Genomic DNA, 18,767 nt, shown 5'->3' with positions numbered 1-18,767 from the left:
TTGGTACAAAATTCCATCTTCAACAGAAAATTCAGGCAAAGTTTCATACCTCTGGCGTTCAACATCTGTTTGCTGTGCTTCCCTTAATTCTTCAATAGAAATATCATTATTCAAATTCACTCAATTTTAAAGCCCAATGAGTTAACCTGCTGCTGGGATCTTTTAAGCTTAGCATCCACTGTAATGAGGCATGATCCATAATAATAGTAAACTTCCTCCCGTAAAAATAGCATCAAAAGTAAGTTACGCCAAACATGAGCGCTAAAGTTCCTTCTCAGTCATACAGTAATTCAATTCCACTTTGTTAAGCTGTCGAGATGCATAACCAATTGGTCGCTCTTCTCCATCAATTTATTGTGACATAATGGCTCCTATGGCATAATCTGAGACATCTACCGACAGAATAATTGGTTTTTCAAAATCTGGTTAGGCTAGTAAAGGGGCTTTAGTCAAAACATGTTGAATTTGTTGCATTGCTTCATCACATTCCTTGGTCCAGGTGAAACTAACTCCTTTCTTCAATAGTTTAGTCAGTTGCTTAGCAATGGTTGCATTATTGTTCACAAAATGTCTATAATAATTTGCAAGGCCTAAGAATGACTGTAATTCTTTGGTACTTGTTCGTGTTGGAAAGTCCTTTACAGCTGTGGTCAAATGGGGTCCAGTTTCACACCTTCCTCACTTATTATATGTCCTAAATATATCACCTGCGATTGAGCAAAGGCACACTTCTCCAGTTTCACACTCAAGTGGGCTCCTCTCAACCTTTCCAACACATCCCTCAATCTCTCTGCATGTTCCTTTATGGTCTTAGAAAAAATGATAATGTTGTCTAAATATGCTAAACATGTCGTGGGTTTTAGTCTGCACAACAACAAGTCCGGAAATCCCTGGAAAGTGGTGTGTGCATTCCTCAAACCAAATGGCATTCTTACAAATTCATATAGTCCCGTACGTACAACGAAAGCACTTTTATGGTGATCCTGAGGTGCAACAGGGATCTGGTGATATCCAGAGCGCAAATCAAGTGTGGTGAAAAACTTACAGTTGCCTAGCCAGTCCAAGGTTTCATCAATACCAAGTAGGGGATATGTGTCTGGAGTAGTTACTCAGTTCACCGCCGTCATATCGACACATAGACGATAGTCTTTCTCACCATTTGCTGACTTCTTCAGCACAATGACCACGTGAGACACCCACAAGCTTGAGGAAGGCTGAATAATTTCTGCTGCCAACTGCTGCTGAATCGTATCTTCGACTACTGATTGCAAATGATACTGTAAATAATATGGCTTTTGTACAATTGGCTGAGCTTCACCAGTTGGAATTTTGTGCTGAACCAAATCTGTAGCTGGTATAAGCTGCCTCTCTTCAAACAACTGAGAAAACTCCTCTAATACTGGCTGTAACATCTTTATCTCCTCAATACATAAATGGCTTAACTTCTCTGACAACTGATTCCGTAATGACGATGCTACATAATGCACTTCTCTAACCAGAAAATTCTTTTTCTTCCATCCCTTCTCATCTTTACTTTCTTGAATCCTGGCTCGTCCTACTTCTTCCAAAATCTTTTGTCCACTAGTGACAATAGTACCTTTCGGTATTATAACATCTTTCACACCAAAATTGTCTATACTCACAGGTATTGCAAAACCTTTCTGTTTTCTTTCTGGTCGACAAATACTTCTCTTAATATGAACTTGTTGATGATCTAACACATCATTCTAGGTGAGTGGATCCACCAGAATGTCTGTCTTCAGCTGCCTCCAATTCTTGACATCTATCCAAAGAAATTTTCCACTTCCGCCTCTTTTTCCTTACATGGATGGTGGTTCTTATCACCCACATTCATGGTTTTATGGGAGACTGTGAACGGCACCTTTCACAGCTTCCTCACATCTGATGGGTTGGTGCACTCCTGAAACAATGAATTGCTTCACCTAACTGTACAGTTCACATTGGACAATTCACTATCCCCTGATAACGGTGCAGGAAGTCATTCCCTAATATGATGCTGAAATCGTGTTTCTTTAGCCTCACTACTTCCATCTCTTGACTGTAACTATTTTCATCTATTTGCAGGTTCACCACACACGTACCTCCAGGGATATTTGTTTCTTCTCCAAGACCACTAATATGAAATCGATGTGGCTGCAGCACCCTTTGATTGTTTTTATCTACAAATAACACACTCATTTGTGCACCTGTATCAATTAGAATCTTAACTAATTTGTTCCCGATTGTGGTGTCACCGCCAGACACCACACTTGCTAGGTGGTAGCTTTTAAATCGGCCGCAGTCCGCTAGTATACGACGGACCCGCGTGTCGCCACTGTCAGTAATTGCAGACCGAGCGCCGCCACACGGCAGGTCTAGAGAGACTTACTAGCACTCACCCCAGTTGTACAGCCGACGTTGCTAGCCATGGTTCACTGGGAATTATGCTCTCATTTGCCAAGACGATAGTTAGCATAGCCTTCAGCTAAGTCAATTGCTACGACCTAGCAAGGCGCCATTTATCCTTTGCTATGTATCTAATGAAGCATGTAGAGTAACAAGACCAATGTCACCAATTGTGGATTAAAGTTAAGTATTCCAGCAGCTACGTACTTTTCTTTACAGCATTCATTACGTATCCTGTTTCAGACCTCACGCCAGCCTGCGTGAGTTTAAGCGCATGCCTTTCGGTTACCCGTCACTGTGGATTGACTGTCTTGCCAGTCCACAACACCGAGTATGCCACTTACACTAATATGTTCCACCTCTTTACTCTCTCTGGTCCTCACCGGGTGTATTATTCTAGTCGGGGGTGAGGATGGGTGGTGGAGCCTGCCTCCCACTCATTTACCTGATTCAACCCCACATTGCAGCGGTGACCGTGCATCTGATTAGAAAATAGTGATTTTGTTGGGCAAACATAATTGAGATGGCATACAGTCTGGCAAATAGTGCACAAAGGTGCGCAACAGCACATTGCCGTGTGGTTAGGTCTCCCACAATGCTGAGAACTTACTTCCCTTGCTAATACTGGTAATGGCTCTGGTGGATGTGGTGTGGCAGCACAGAAGTGCAATACATCTTCACATACTACTGCCAACTGACAGCACCAAACAGAGGGGTGGGAGAGGCCGCTTTAACCTCTCCACCAATCAAGTGTGGTGAAAAACTTACAGTTGCCTAGCCAGTCCAAGGTTTCATCAATACCAAGTAGGGGATATGTGTCTGGAGTAGTTACTCAGTTCACCGCCGTCATATCGACACATAGACGATAGTCTTTCTCACCATTTGCTGACTTCTTCAGCACAATGACCACGTGAGACACCCACAAGCTTGAGGAAGGCTGAATAATTTCTGCTGCCAATGCTGCTGAATCGTATCTTCGACTACTGATTGCAAATGATACTGTAAATAATATGGCTTTTGTACAATTGGCTGAGCTTCACCAGTTGGAATTTTGTGCTGAACCAAATCTGTAGCTGGTATAAGCTGCCTCTCTTCAAACGACCGAGAAAACTCCTCTAATACTGGCTGTAACATCTTTATCTCCTCAATACATAAATGGCTTAACTTCTCTGACAACTGATTCCGTAATGACGATGCTACATAATGCACTTCTCTAACCAGAAAATTCTTTTTCTTCCATCCCTTCTCATCTTTACTTTCTTGAATCCTGGCTCGTCCTACTTCTTCCAAAATCTTTTGTCCACTAGTGACAATAGTACCTTTCGGTATTATAACATCTTTCACACCAAAATTGTCTATACTCACAGGTATTGCAAAACCTTTCTGTTTTCTTTCTGGTCGACAAATACTTCTCTTAATATGAACTTGTTGATGATCTAACACATCATTCTAGGTGAGTGGATCCACCAGAATGTCTGTCTTCAGCTGCCTCCAATTCTTGACATCTATCCAAAGAAATTTTCCACTTCCGCCTCTTTTTCCTTACATGGACGGTGGTTCTTATCACCCACATTCATGGTTTTATGGGAGACTGTGAACGGCACCTTTCACAGCTTCCTCACATCTGATGGGTTGGTGCACTCCTGAAACAATGAATTGCAATTCACCTAACTGTACAGTTCACATTGGACAATTCACTATCCCCTGATAACGGTGCAGGAAGTCATACCCTAATATGATGCTGAAATCATGTTTCTTTAGCCTCACTACTTCCATCTCTTGACTGTAACTATTTTCATCTATTTGCAGGTTCACCACACACGTACCTCCAGGGATATTTGTTTCTTCTCCAAGACCACTAATATGAAATCGAGGTGGCTGCAGCACCCTTCGATTGTTTTTATCTACAAATAACACACTCATTTGTGCACCTGTATCAATTAGAATCTTAAATAATTTGTTCCTGATTGTGGTGTCACCGCCAGACACCACACTTGCTAGGTGGTAGCTTTTAAATCGGCCGCAGTCCGCTAGTATACGACGGACCCGCGTGTCGCCACTGTCAGTAATTGCAGACCGAGCGCCGCCACACGGCAGGTCTAGAGAGACTTACTAGCACTCACCCCAGTTGTACAGCCGACGTTGCTAGCCATGGTTCACTGGGATTTATGCTCTCATTTGCCAAGACGATAGTTAGCATAGCCTTCAGCTAAGTCAATTGCTACGACCTAGCAAGGCGCCATTTATCCTTTGCTATGTATCTAATGAAGCATGTAGAGTAACAAGACCAATGTCACCAATTGTGGATTAAAGTTAAGTATTCCAGCAGCTACGTACTTTTCTTTACAGCATTCATTACGTATCCTGTTTCAGACCTCACGCCAGCCTGCGTGAGTTTAAGCGCATGCCTTTCGGTTACCCGTCACTGTGGATTGGCTGTCTTGCCAGTCCACAACACCGAGTATGCCACTTACACTAATATGTTCCACCTCTTTACTCTCTCTGGTCCTCACCGGGTGTATTATTCTAGTCGGGGGTGAGGATGGGTGGTGGAGCCTGCCTCCCACTCATTTACCTGATTCAACCCCACATTGCAGCGGTGACCGTGCATCTGATTAGAAAATAGTGATTTTGTTGGGCAAACATAATTGAGATGGCATACAGTCTGGCAAATAGTGCACAAAGGTGCGCAACAGCACATTGCCGTGTGGTTAGGTCTCCCACAATGCTGAGAACTTACTTCCCTTGCTAATACTGGTAATGGCTCTGGTGGATGTGGTGTGGCAGCACAGAAGTGCAATACATCTTCACATACTACTGCCAACTGACAGCACCAAACAGAGGGGTGGGAGAGGCCGCTTTAACCTCTCCACCAATTTGGGGTCAATACTGTGAATAAACACATCAATTGCACAGGCTTTTGCCTCTGAGCATAAAATCCTATTCTCACTGGTGTTTTCGCCCAGCTCGTAGGTACGACAAGATACGGCTTGTATGTGATCTGCAAAAGCATCAAAATCCTCGTTAGGCTTCTGTGTAAGAGTTGATAATTGATCTTGGTAATAGCCGATACCTCTGGTGTTGGAATAATGTGTCATTAATCCGCAGACCAAAACTTCAAAATCATGCGTATCACACAATTCATCCACTGTCTCTATGAACATTCTTGCTTCCCCTGTCAATTTTGATCTGGCTACGTTGACCAATAGATCATCCACCTAGGCACAAGTGTGACCCACATCATGAATATTCTGTATGAACATAACTACATTTTCATTGGACTTTCCAGAAAAGGTGGAAATGAAAGAAGCTGCAGGAAAATTGCTTACTTCTTCCATGTTATATGAGGTTGTGGTAGTTGTATTAGTGACAGAATTAATATTAACTGTCATAGGTTGTACAGTTGTTACAGGTGTGGAGCTAGCCACAGGTACAGAAGTTTGCATGCTGGCTTCCAGCGTCTGTTTCAAGATGCAGTTTTGCTTGATTAACTCTTGATTTTGTATGAACAATTGGTTCATTCTAGCATTGATAGCCTCAAGCACGTCTTGTGAGGCAGCTGCCTCTCTGGGAGTATCCCGTTCCGTTGCTTGAGTTCCCATCAGCATGTTTACAAGTGACCATGAGATGAATGTTACAAAAAAGGGGGGCCACAAAATAACCTAATCCAACAGTGGACAGCCCAAAATGTTAAGGTTTGAAGTAATGCTGTGACTTACGTTGAAGTTGACTCAGTGCGACATGTTGGCGGTGGTGACAGCAAGGTGAAGTGGTGGACAGCAGGATCGTCGGCAGCTGTCATAGCTGCAGGCTGGCTATTACTAGACCCTCGGGAAGCAGCGGATGTAGTGGTGGTTGATGACGGTGGCTTGCCCAGCTCGCAGCTGCTTGTCCCCTCATGTGGCAGCAGACGACGCAACGACGTCTGTCCCGCATCATTGGTTATCTCGGACTCAGGTGGCTGTGGCACTGCAGCGCGCACCCTGTGTGTTTCTACTGACACAGCCACATCCCGTGCAGTGCGAACGAGAAGGCCGGTTGGCACATTCTATATACACAAAATGCTTGGTGCTAAAATTGTAATGCAGTGAAGTGTCCTGCCATGGCGTACCACTCATTGTCATAGAAAAGTGTTAATGACATTATGACATGGGGTTACTGCCAGTGTACCCTCACTGGAAGAATTTAAATTAGCAACAAAGTTGCTATGGAAACAAATCCCGATTCTGACACCAGTTTGTGCAGGAACAGCTCTGTTAGGAGCGGCTAATGTGTAGGGCAAATGGGTTGAAAGAAATTATTCTGACACCTTTTTTGAAATGAGGCCATTTATTGGCAGAAAAACCAACAGATGCAAATTCAAATGGGCAACATGAGTCAGGCCTGGGGAGGCGAGGGTGAGCCAAGATGTAGTGGTGGGAGAAAGATAGTTCGCAGCAAACTTAGGCGAAGTTAAAAAAAGTGGAGAAGATGATGTTCACAGCTACAGGGTGCGCAGCCGAGAGAGAGTTTCGGCTGAAAGGTGGCAGGGTACCTCCAGCATGCCCACGCAGCTTCCTCTGCCCTGATTGGTCAGGAGCCGAGAAGATGGCAGGGGCAGCATGGAAAGCTCTGAAGCATGAGCTGTTCAGCTTCACCTAAGCAGCATTACCTCATCAGCACATGAGAGAGGCGTGTGATCAAGATCACCCACCTCGGTGCTGAATTGCTGCTGCCAGACCATGGGATGAGAAAATTACAGGTAGCTGAAGCTAGCAACTAATGCTTGACCATAACAAGAAAATTAAATAAACCTTTTGAAAGAAAATAGAGATAGAATTCCCTACTATCTGGCTCAACCTTACAATACGTTTTGTCCACTTAAGCGCAATTGTACCAGGGACTGTAACAGGAAGGCGAAACATCATGCCTACTATGTCAGAAATTCTACCAATCATCACTATTATGCTGTCCTGCAATCTCATTCCTTTGGTTCTCCATTTTCGTAGTAAATAATGATAACTATTTCTAGGGGGAAAACTGAGAAGACTCATTGTGTACTTAGTCTCTGGAAATGATGATACAAGGTTAATACTTCTCTCCTACATTCAGTTTCTTCAGTTTTTCTCAAGAACAATTATACCTCACATGCCTGTGTGCCAGTCAAATCACTCCTCTTGGGTAGATCATAATACTTTGTCTCTGACTTCCTCGTAAATCTTCCAGTGACATCAGAATGTAAGCTTCCCTTTGCCCCTAAAGTACCAATGCTTCCCTGGTTTGTTCCTGTACCCACTAATTTACACTTTTCCACTTCACTGGATAGGTGTGTACTGTGAAACATTCATATCTGGCATTCATGCCTGCTATTGGGAATGGAATTAACACATGTAAACTTGCTCTATCAGTACTCATTTCAATGTTTGACAGATGGTAGAACAGTGCATGGTAAGGTTTTCTCAGTTGGTTCCACTATGTGTTGTAACTCTGCTGTGAATTCCTTCTGTGCTCTGGATAGTCTGACTAGAAATTGCTGTGAAGATAACAATGTAAGACTCGGTTGTCTGTGAATGCATTGTGTACTGCTTTTTGTGATGAATCTATTCCCATCTTTGCATCATTCAAACTGCCTGTCAATGCTCACAGTAAACTAGTTACAGAAATTCTTCCACCCAGGGCATTCAATCAATTTTTTACCGTCTCTAAGTCACTGTTTGTGGCTTGCACTGTATCTTGTGCACATTGTATTAGTTTGATGGTTAGTTCCCATACTACCCTGCTGTTATTCAGCACATGTTGGTCTAAATTTGACAACTGAGTGATACCCCATTCCACCATGTTATGGTAGCATCCACTGCTGATTGTATCTGTCCTACCATGTTGTTCTAGCTCCAGATGTTCTCATTGTTGACTGTGTAAAATACTGTTTTCAGCAGGTTGCTGCCTGCATCTAATCATCCCCCTCTTTCCACACACTAGTGTTTAACTTAAGCTGTTCTCTTTCCCATGCATTGAAGGACAGTCTAAGTATCCACTGATAGTTAGTCAGTAAGACATCTGGTTGTTTAGAGAAAAGTACTCTAGGTTCGAGAGACTGAGTCTTCAATGCATTCACTACTCCTCTTCTTGTGAGGTGCAGGAACATCTGGATTACAACATCCTTTCAGGACCCTCATCTTGGTATGCCACCTGAGAGAGAGAAACCTTCATCACTTCCCCTCCCTCCTCCAAAAGGTGAGGCTACATGGATTAAATAACACAACCCTAACATGCAACAAAACTAACCTTCATTGTATCCTCTGACACAACTTTATCAACAAAGAGCGAGTAAGAAAACAAAACCTGTAAATCTCATAATACACAGGATGCAAAATAAATTCATGACACTCCTTAATAAACTAGACAAAGACAATCAGTGTTAAACACAACTATCAAAAATGATCTGAAAGTTAGTCACAATCCCAGTTATCAATGTGATGGAAGTTTATAAGTTATCCTGTGTGCACTTTATTCACTACTGGCTGATTCTGTCTTTTCCTTCCTAGACTTAGTATTTTGTACTGCAGGTGATGGTGCCACTTGTGGCAAAGCACCCACAGTTCCCTCAAATTCCTTAACACACACCATGTGAATAACTGAAGTTTTCACAGCTATCTGTATCTTAATATTAACAGACGATGTCATTTCCACCACTTTGTACAGTCGATGGTATTGGGTTAAGAATTTTTTCATTGTGCCTTTAGGTGTGTATGAATTCATAACAAAAACCCTTTGACCAACCATATAATGTGGCAACTTCCCCACATATTGTCCTATTTGCTACTGATGCTCCAAAGCTTTTGTATTTGTGTGTTTTAACTTTTGCCAAAACATCTCACAACTTTTTTTTTTCAAACTTCTTTACCATTTCAGCATCAGTTCCAAGCTTTGATTTTATCACTTTGAAAGATGAAGACTTTTTCCTACCATACATCACCCCATACCGCAAAATAATCAGTAGCTGTGTGGGCTTTGGAATTGTATGCAGTGGTGATGCAATTAAGATATACATGCTAGTTCTCACTACTACTATTCACATAATAGCATAACATCTTGGAAATCGGGAGATGAACTCTCTCCTCTCTCCCATCAGCTTGAGGGTGGAAGTGGGCTTGTCATGAGCTTGTGAATATGATGCAATTGTCACTACAGTCTAATTACATCAGACATAAAATTAGTGTGCTGATCTGTGATTAAAGTGTCTGGAATGCCAAATGTGAGTGACCAATAATTTATCATTGCTTGCGCTGCCATACTTGCTTGTTTGTCAAGAATTGCAAGTCTCACTACGAATAGTGATAAATGTTCAGTTATGGTCAGCATGTACTGATTACCTGCTGATGTCCTATTAAATGGTCCTAAAATATCCAGTTGTATCGAATTGAATGGTTTCAATGCTTCTGGTAGCTGTTGCAGGGGAACTGGTCAGTGACTAAGGTCCACTTGTCAAGCACAAGGTATGCAATTCCTTGCATTGCTTGACATTTTGTTTCCCAGTCCTCCATCAAAACTTTTCAGCCATCCATTGATCAGTTCCACTATGACCTGCTTACATATGGTCATGTATTAGTTTCAAGACCTTGTCCCAGAGTGCTGCAGGTACCACCACACATGATCCACAGTTTGTCATTTTGCACAGTAAGCCATCATGCCTCACAAATTGTGGCTGCGACTTGAGTGCTTGACAGTCACCATCAGCTAGCCAGGCCCTTTGCCACTTTTCAATGCTCTTGCCCAGTGCTTGCAGAAGTGCAATTTTCCTGCTTAAATTATCAGCGTTAGTGTGCTTTTTACCCAGTTTGTGTACCACTTCATAATCAAATTCACTCAGCCTTATCACACATCTTGTCAACCTATTGAAAGTGTTTTTTAATCCTGACAACCACTTTAACATGACATGATCCATCACTACTTAAAACTTTTCACCATACAAGTAACAGTGGAAGTATAAAATACCATTATGCTAACACCAACTTCTCCATAGTGGAGTAATGTCATTCTGCTTTATTCAGTTGTGTGGATGTGGACACTACTGCATGTTCCTTGTTATCCATACTGTGGCAGAGAATGCACCTGACTGCCACATTGCTAGAATCACAGGATGAAAAGAATGTCTTTTTAACACAGGGAAATACTGAAACTGAATCCAACATCAGTGCCTGTTTCATAGCATTAAACATCATTTCCCAGCCATGTTATAGTTCTGGGTGGAGATTTTAATTTACCAGATATAGACTGGGAGACTCAAATGTTTATAACGGGTGGCAAGGACAAAGAATCCAGTGAAATTATTTTTAAGTGCATTGTCTGAAAACTACCTTGAGCAGTTAAACAGAGAACCAACTCGTGGTGATAACATATTAGACCTTTTGGTGACAAACAGACCCAAACGATTTGAAACAGTTAATGCAGAACAGGGAATCAGCGATCATAAAGCGGTTACTGCATCGATGATTTCAGCCAAAATAGAAATATTAAAAAAGGTGGGAAGATTTTTATGTTTGGCAAAAGTGACAAAAACCAGATTTCAGAGTGCTTGACAGCTCAACACATAAGTTTTATCTCAAGTACAGATAGTGTTGAGCATCAGTAGACAGAGTTCAAAACCATCATGCAATATGAATTAGATGAGTATGTGCCAAGCAAGATCATAAGAGATGGAAAAGAGCCACTGTGGTACAACAACCGAGTAAGAAAACTGCTACAGAAGCAAAGGGAACATCACAGCAAACATAAACATAGCCAAAGGCTTGCAGACAAACAAAAATTACACAAAGTGAAATGTAGTGTGAGGAGGGTTGTGCGAGAGGCATTCAACAAATTCGAAAGTAAAGATCTATGTACTGACTTGGCAGAAAATCCTAAGAAATTTTGATCTTATGTCAAAGTGGTAGGTGGATCAAAACAAAATATACAGACACTCTGTGACCAAAATAGTACTGAAACAGAGGGTGACAGACTAAAGACCAAAATACTAAATGTCTTTTTCCAAAGCTGTTTCACAGAGGAAGACTGCACTGTAGTTCCTTCTCTAGATTGCCGCACAGATGACAAAATGGTGGATATCGAAATAGATGACAGAGGGATAGAAAAACAATTAAAATCGTTCAAAAGAGGAAAGGTTGCTAGACCTGATGGGATACCAGGGATACCAGTTTGATTTTACACAGAGTACGCGAAGGAACTTGCCCCCCTTCTTGCAGCATTGTACCGTAGGTCTCTAGAAGAGTGTAGCATTCCAAAAGATTGGAAAAGGGAGGTCATCCCTGTTTTCAAGAAGGGATGTCGAACAGATGTACAGAACTACAGACCTATATCTCTAACGTCAATCAGTTGTAGAATTTTGGAACATGTATTATGTTCGAGTATAATGACTTTTCTGGAGACTAGAAATCTACTCTGTAGGAATCAGCATGGGTTCAAAAAAGACGGTCGTGTGAAACCCAGCTCGCGCTATTCGCCCATGAGACTCAGAGGGCCATAGACATGGGTTCCCAGGTAGATGCCATGTTTCTTGACTTCCGTAAGGCATTTGATACAGTTCCCCACAGTCATTTAATGAACAAAGTAAGAGCATATGGACTATCAGACCAATTGTGTGATTGGATTGAAGAGTTCCTAGAGAACAGAATGCAGTGTGTCATTCTCAATGGAGAGAAGTCTTCCGAAGTAAGAGTGATTTCAGGTGTGCCGGAGGGGAGTGTCATAGGACCATTGCTATTCACAATATATATAAATGACCTTGTGGATAACATCGGAAGTTCACTGAGGCTTTTTGCAGATGCTGCTGTAGTATATCGAGAGGTAGTAATAATGAAAAATTGTACTGAAATGCAAGAGGATCTGCAATGAATTGACGCATGGTTCAGGGAATGGCAATTGAATCTCAATGTAGACAAGTGTAATGTGCTGCAAATACATAGAAAGAAAGATCCTTTATCATTTAGCTACAATATAGCAGGTCAGCAACTGGAAGCAGTTAATTCCATAAATTATCTGGGAGTAGGCACTAGGAGTGATTTAAAATGGAATGACCATATAAAATTAATCATCAGTAAAGCAGATGCCAGACTGAGATTCATTGGAAGAATCCTAAGGATATGCAGTCCGAAAACAAAGGAAGTAGGTTACAGTACACTTGTTCGCCCACTGCTTGAATACTGCTCACCGGTGTGGGATCCATGCCAGATAGGGTTGATAGAAAAGATAGAGAAGATCCAACAGAGAGCAGCATGCTTCATTACAGGATTTTAGTAATTTCAAAAGCGTTATGGAGATGAAAGGTAAACTCTAGTGGAAGACTCTGCAAGGGAGATGCTCAGTAGCTCGGCAAGGGCTTTTATTGAAATTTTGAGACCATGCCTTCACCGAGGAGTCAAGCAGCATATTGCTCTCTCCTACGTATATCATGCAAAGAGACCATGAGGATAAAATCAGAGAGATTAGAGCCCACACAGAGGCATACCGACAATCTTTCTTTCCAAGAACAATATGAGACTGGAATAGAAGGGAGAACCGATAGAGGTACTCAAGGTACCCTCCGCCACACAACGTCAGGTGACTTGCAGAGTATGGATGTAGATGTAGATGTAGAGAGGCTGTGCTGACATGCAAAGTATTGGCGCACTACAGAGTTCTTTATGGTATGCAAGGAACAAGGCCAATATGTGAGAATGTATGCTAGCAAAATGTCCAAATCTGAATCAGCTTCCATGGCCTGCACAATTTTCCTATAGTTCAGCAGAAAAGATTGAAGCAATTCAGAATCCTGAGCATTGATATGACGACAAGATGCAGCAGAAGCATCAAAGTCTGTATCAGGGACAATCAGAAGACATGAAAGTGTGTCTGCATTACCATGTTGAGCTGTCGGATAATACGCAATCTCGTAATAGTATTGAGACAACAATAAAGCCCATCTTTGCAGTTTTTGGTCAGTTTGTACAGGAACCAGTTTTGTCTTATGAAACAAGGACTGCAATGGCTTGTGATCTGTTTCTAAGTAGAATTTTCTGCCATACAAATAGTGGTGGAATTCTGTGACGCCATATACAACAGCCAAAACCTCTTTCTCAATTTGTGAGTAGCTACACTGAGCTCTGGATGACTCCTTGTGATGCGAAAGTGATAGGCCTGTCTTTATCATCAATTCTGTGTGAAAGCACTGCACCAGTTCCATAAGAGGAAGTGCCAATTGGTAATACAACTGGTTTGTCAGGATCAATGTGAACAAAGTATCGATCACTGAGCAGTGCATTTTTAAGTTTTTGAAAACCTACTTGGCCCTCATCTGCCGAAACAAAGGAGACACTCCTGCAATGCAATGGAGCTACAATTTGTGCAGTATCTGGTATGAACCAAATATAATAGTTTGTTTTCTCTAAGACTGACTGCAATTCTGGGACATTGAGAGGAACTGGTAAATCTCATATGGCTAACAAATGCGACTGAAGAGGATGTACACTTTGACTTTTTATGACATGATCAAGATACTGCAACTCAGGTTTTAAAAAATCACACTCGTCCAGTCTCCACTTAAGTCCTGCGTCAGATAACACACAAAATAAGGCATGCAAATTTTCAGTTTGATCTTCAGGGTTACGACCTGTTACAACAATATTGTCCAAATAGTTTAAACAGTTTGACCCTTGAGCAGTAAGCTGTTCCAAATAGCATTGGAAAATGGTAGGTGTGGAAGCAATGCATAAAGGCAAATGCAAATATTTAATCAAGCCCAAATGAGTGTTCACTACACAAACTTTTTGAGATTCTTTATCAAGCGGTATTTGAAGATACACATCGCACAAATCAGTTTTTGAAAAGTAATGACCAGTGCCTAATCTGTCCATGAGATCCTCTGGGCATGGAAAGGGGTAAGTATCTATCACAGCTTGTGGGTTGGCTGTAGACAAAGTCAACAGAGAGGCAAATACGACCTGAAAGTTTGGGAAGCAAAATCAGAGGCCTTACCCATTGACTAGCTTGTATGGGCACAATAGCTCTGATATCTTGCAGTTCTTTAAGTTCAGCAGCAACTTTGTCCCATAATGCAATGGGAAAAGATCTGGCTTGGCAAAATTTCAGCTGAGCATTGTCTTTCATAATATGTGCAACAAAATTGTTAGATTTGCCTAAACGTTCAGAAAAGAGTTCTGGGAATTCTTTCAGCAAGCTAGCTACACTGTCTTTTGCATGAAAGGCAGACACTGACAGTGTATTGTCCTGAATTTTAAAGCCAAACAAATCAAAAGAATCAAGGCCAAACATGTTCTCACAATCACTGTTCACATATGCAAGCAATACATGGCAGACAAAGTACATTTTCCTAGAACATGAATGTCATGTCCACCATCAAGTGCATGCTAGTTGTAGATAGGTGTGGGGAGCCTAACATTTCATATGTGTGACAATTCATCAATGTAATAGAGGCACCCGTGTCCAATTGAAATTTCACACGTTTTCCACAAAGAAGCAAAGGAACAAAAAGTTTGTTGGATTGGCATAGCGGTAAAGAAATTGCTCTCTTGGTAGTTTTGCTAATGCCTGTTGCAGACTTTGAATATACTGCATTAATGACATGGGCCTTGTGGCTAGATTTTTGTGAGTGGGCAGAATTCTTATGTTTGTTCCATTGCAAACATACGGATTGTACATGTTCCTTCTTGCCATAAGCGTAACACTGTGCTTGACGGGAGGAGGGGGGGGGGGGGGGCTTTATGGCATTTGTGCCATGAATAACACTGTAGTCATGACTTAATTCTGTTCACCTGTGTAGCCACCAGTTTAGCGAGCTGCTTATGTGGTGTGGAAAGTTGTTTCCGCGGCATGTCGAGCGCAAGCTGCCGCTGCTGAATGGACTGGTTGCAAACAAGGGACTCAACCCAACAAATTGGTAGCTGTTCAAATTTATTGGCTGGCAGGGTACCTGAATCATACTGATCTAGTATTGGCACTACTTGCTGAAATGATGGATTGGACTTTTTCATAATCTGTTCTCTGAGTCTGACGTCAATTACACAGTACATGATCACATCACACAACATAACATCAGAATATAAAGCACCACAAGCACATTTGAATTTGCATTTCCTCATCATACCCAGCAAATCAGTTACCCACTCATGATAAGTTTGTTCTGACCAGTTTTTACAATTAAAATATTGATACCTAGCTGCTACCACATTCACTTCTTGGTCATAATAGTCAGTTAGCAAATCTACAACTTGTGGTATGGAAGTTAACTCGGGGTGACATTAGGAAACAATTTTTGTAGGAGCCTAAACACTGCACTTCCTACTGTTGAGAGAAAGTAATGGCTTTTCACAGTACCTAGTATGTTGTGAGCAATTACGTGGACTTCAAACTGTTACAACCACTTGAGCCATCCCTCCTGTTCTTCATGAAACTGGCAAAAAGGCAGTACAGTACTTGGAGGTGCTGTAGGTGTTGCTTGTGCTGCATTAGTAGTTTGGTTTGCCAGGAACTGTTGTACCTTGTTTAGCAGTGAAGATATTGGCTGGCTCTGAAACTGGAACATCTGCATTAGCTGCAGTGCATCTAATGCTGGCAACTGTGGCGCATGAGCAGGTGGCGGTATATGTGGGGTGGGCATATTGGAAGAGACAAATGCAACAGGCAAGACAAGGAAGAAAAATAATTACAAAAGCAAAGAAAATTTTTTCAACACCCACCTGAAGACACTGATTAGCAAAGACATGAGAAGAGACTGTTAAAACAAGTAAACACCCCTGAAAAGAAAAGACAAGAGAGAATTAAGGCGCCAGCAAAACAAAGAAAATTTCGTGGCTGTGATGTGCGGGGCTTTTTTTTTTTTTAATCCTCGTTGTCAATTTTTACATCCTGCCCACTCATCTAATATAGGGTGTCTAGGAAGCTTCTCATTTATGGAGAATGCCAACAACATTCAGTGAGAGCTACAGACTTACACGCTGAAAGATATCCTCAACGTACTCATTCTACACATTATACATTTAAATATGTGTATGACAAATTGAGAACAACTGGATCTTAACACATCAGAAACATATCCAGGAAAGGAAAGTTACTAATGAGAAAATGGAAATTGGTACTCTTGCCACTGTGGTCCAAGGTCGTTGTGTTAGTTTGCGTCAAATCATAACGGAATCTGGCACGGGCCAGAGTAGTGTCGTTCATGTTCTGCATAAATATCATTCTTACCATATTAGTCACCACCAAGGATTAACTGGTATGGATTGTATGTGTCACATTGAATTCTGCCAATGGATTTTTTCTCGTGTGGATTTGTAAAATACATTGTTTATAAAGAAATTCCAACAACACCTGAATATATGCGAGAGACAATTGTCAGAGCATGTGCTTTGATAAATGCCAATGCGATAAGGAATATCACTCAATCCATGCTAAGAATATTGCAGCACTGGATTGATACCAGTGGTCATCACTTTGAACACCTTCTGTAAATGGACGTTCATTCCACTTTTGTGACCTTCATTGACCTTCAAAGACCTTACTGTTCCACATCATTGGATTTGTCTCAATAGCCACTATCATAAAATAAGTACCAAGCTATAGCATCCCATTTAAAAAAACAAAGTTGACCTTAATATCTCTGAAGTGACCCCACGTAGCAACAAAAAACCAACGTCATATGGGTCCCTGTTGTCCCACGCAACATTTGTCCCACAAACTTTTCAGCTCCTATCATACTTTTGGATTTATTCTTGGTGGCAATAGTTAGTGACTCACCTTGTAGATGCTGCTCCTCTCTTGGTGTTGTCCTAGTCCGTGTACTATTGGCTGATGTCATCTCACAGCCCTCTCTGCTCTTCCAATCTTCATTGTCATGCTGGCGCTTGTCGTTATGCCGGAACAGCATGACTAATGTAACTAGAAATGTACCACTTGGATTAAATAAATCTGTAAGTTTTCCTGTTGTTTCCTTATAAGACTTCACTTTCTCACATAATGCATGTGGAACATGCAGCAAATTCCTCACTTGACCTATTTGTATCATCTTCTGCTAATAGCTTTAAATTAGCAATAAGTAAACCCTTTGGCAGACTCACATTGTCCATGCCAAAATTGTCAAGACTGACTGGAGGCATAAAATCTCCATCTACTTCACTGACATGTATTATGCTTCTGCGTACAAGACAGTGTGACATCCAATTCCTTTTTGCTTTCCAATGGCTCTACAACACATAATATGTCCTTTGGTAAGACCAGATTCCTAGTACCTTGTGCTATGCTACTACATGAATCAATCTTTAGTGTATGTGTCTGCAGTTTATTTGGTACCACCTTCATAATCAATTATCCTTGCAACATCGTAACACTTACAGCTGTTGCCAATAGCAGAAACAATGTTCCACCAAATGCAGTTGTGTGCTGTTAAAGGTGAATTCTTGCATGATGTTTATCAAGAAAATCAAATCATAGTATTGTGCAGTACCCCTCAACAACATGTTTCAACACTTCCTTATGCTACCAAAAAACTCTTAGTTCCCATGCCACAGGTGAGCAGTGTTGTCCCCAGTGACATCACATCATTATCACTGACCCCACCTAACCTATACTGCATAGACCTCAGTCTCTTTCTGCTCAAGAAATCCAGATTGACAGGCAACACATGAGCACCTACATCTACCAAAAATTTATGTTTCCCAGCATTCACTGTGCCTACCAAGCAGCATTCTATCTCTGCATGTATTTTTGCAGTCCTCTGTTCTACAGGGAATGCCATCCAGCAGTTGAGGCACTACTGTACCTGTGTAACAAATGCTTATTTGGATGTTCCTTATCCCATTTTCTGCTGCAGCAATCACATAGTTTGTATCCCACTACTCCACAACCACAACATTCTAACTTGTGACACTGTTTCCTTATGTCTCCCATATTCCCACTCTTGTAACTAGGGGAAAACATTTTGGTCACTTTGTTTCCAAGTACCAATGTCAATTTCTTCCACCTCTATGGCAATCCTAATAGCAGCAGACAAATCACTTGGGTTCTCCATCCTCATCCTTCTGGTTCTGTTAGCAGAAATACTCCCCACAAACACATCTAGAAACTTACTCTCTGTCTCACGCAGAATGATTCTGTCAATCCCTGAATTTCATTTTAGCTCATTAGTTTATGCATTTACCTTCCTAATCCTGTCTGAGAAGGATTCCATCAATTCACCTTGTTTCTCTGACAACCCACCGAGTTTTTCCTAAAAATCTTGTGAATGTTTTATTTATGATAACACTGGACAAGTCCAGCAGCCAGCTCCTCAAATGTTTGTGGCTTCATCAGGGTCTCATGGTACATAATTTACATCTTTGCATTATCAAATCATT

The sequence above is a fragment of the Schistocerca serialis genome, chromosome 3 (genome assembly GCF_023864345.2).
Source record: "Schistocerca serialis cubense isolate TAMUIC-IGC-003099 chromosome 3, iqSchSeri2.2, whole genome shotgun sequence".
In the NCBI taxonomy this organism is placed as follows: Eukaryota; Metazoa; Arthropoda; class Insecta; order Orthoptera; family Acrididae; genus Schistocerca; species Schistocerca serialis.
Note: the sequence above shows the minus strand (reverse complement) of the source record.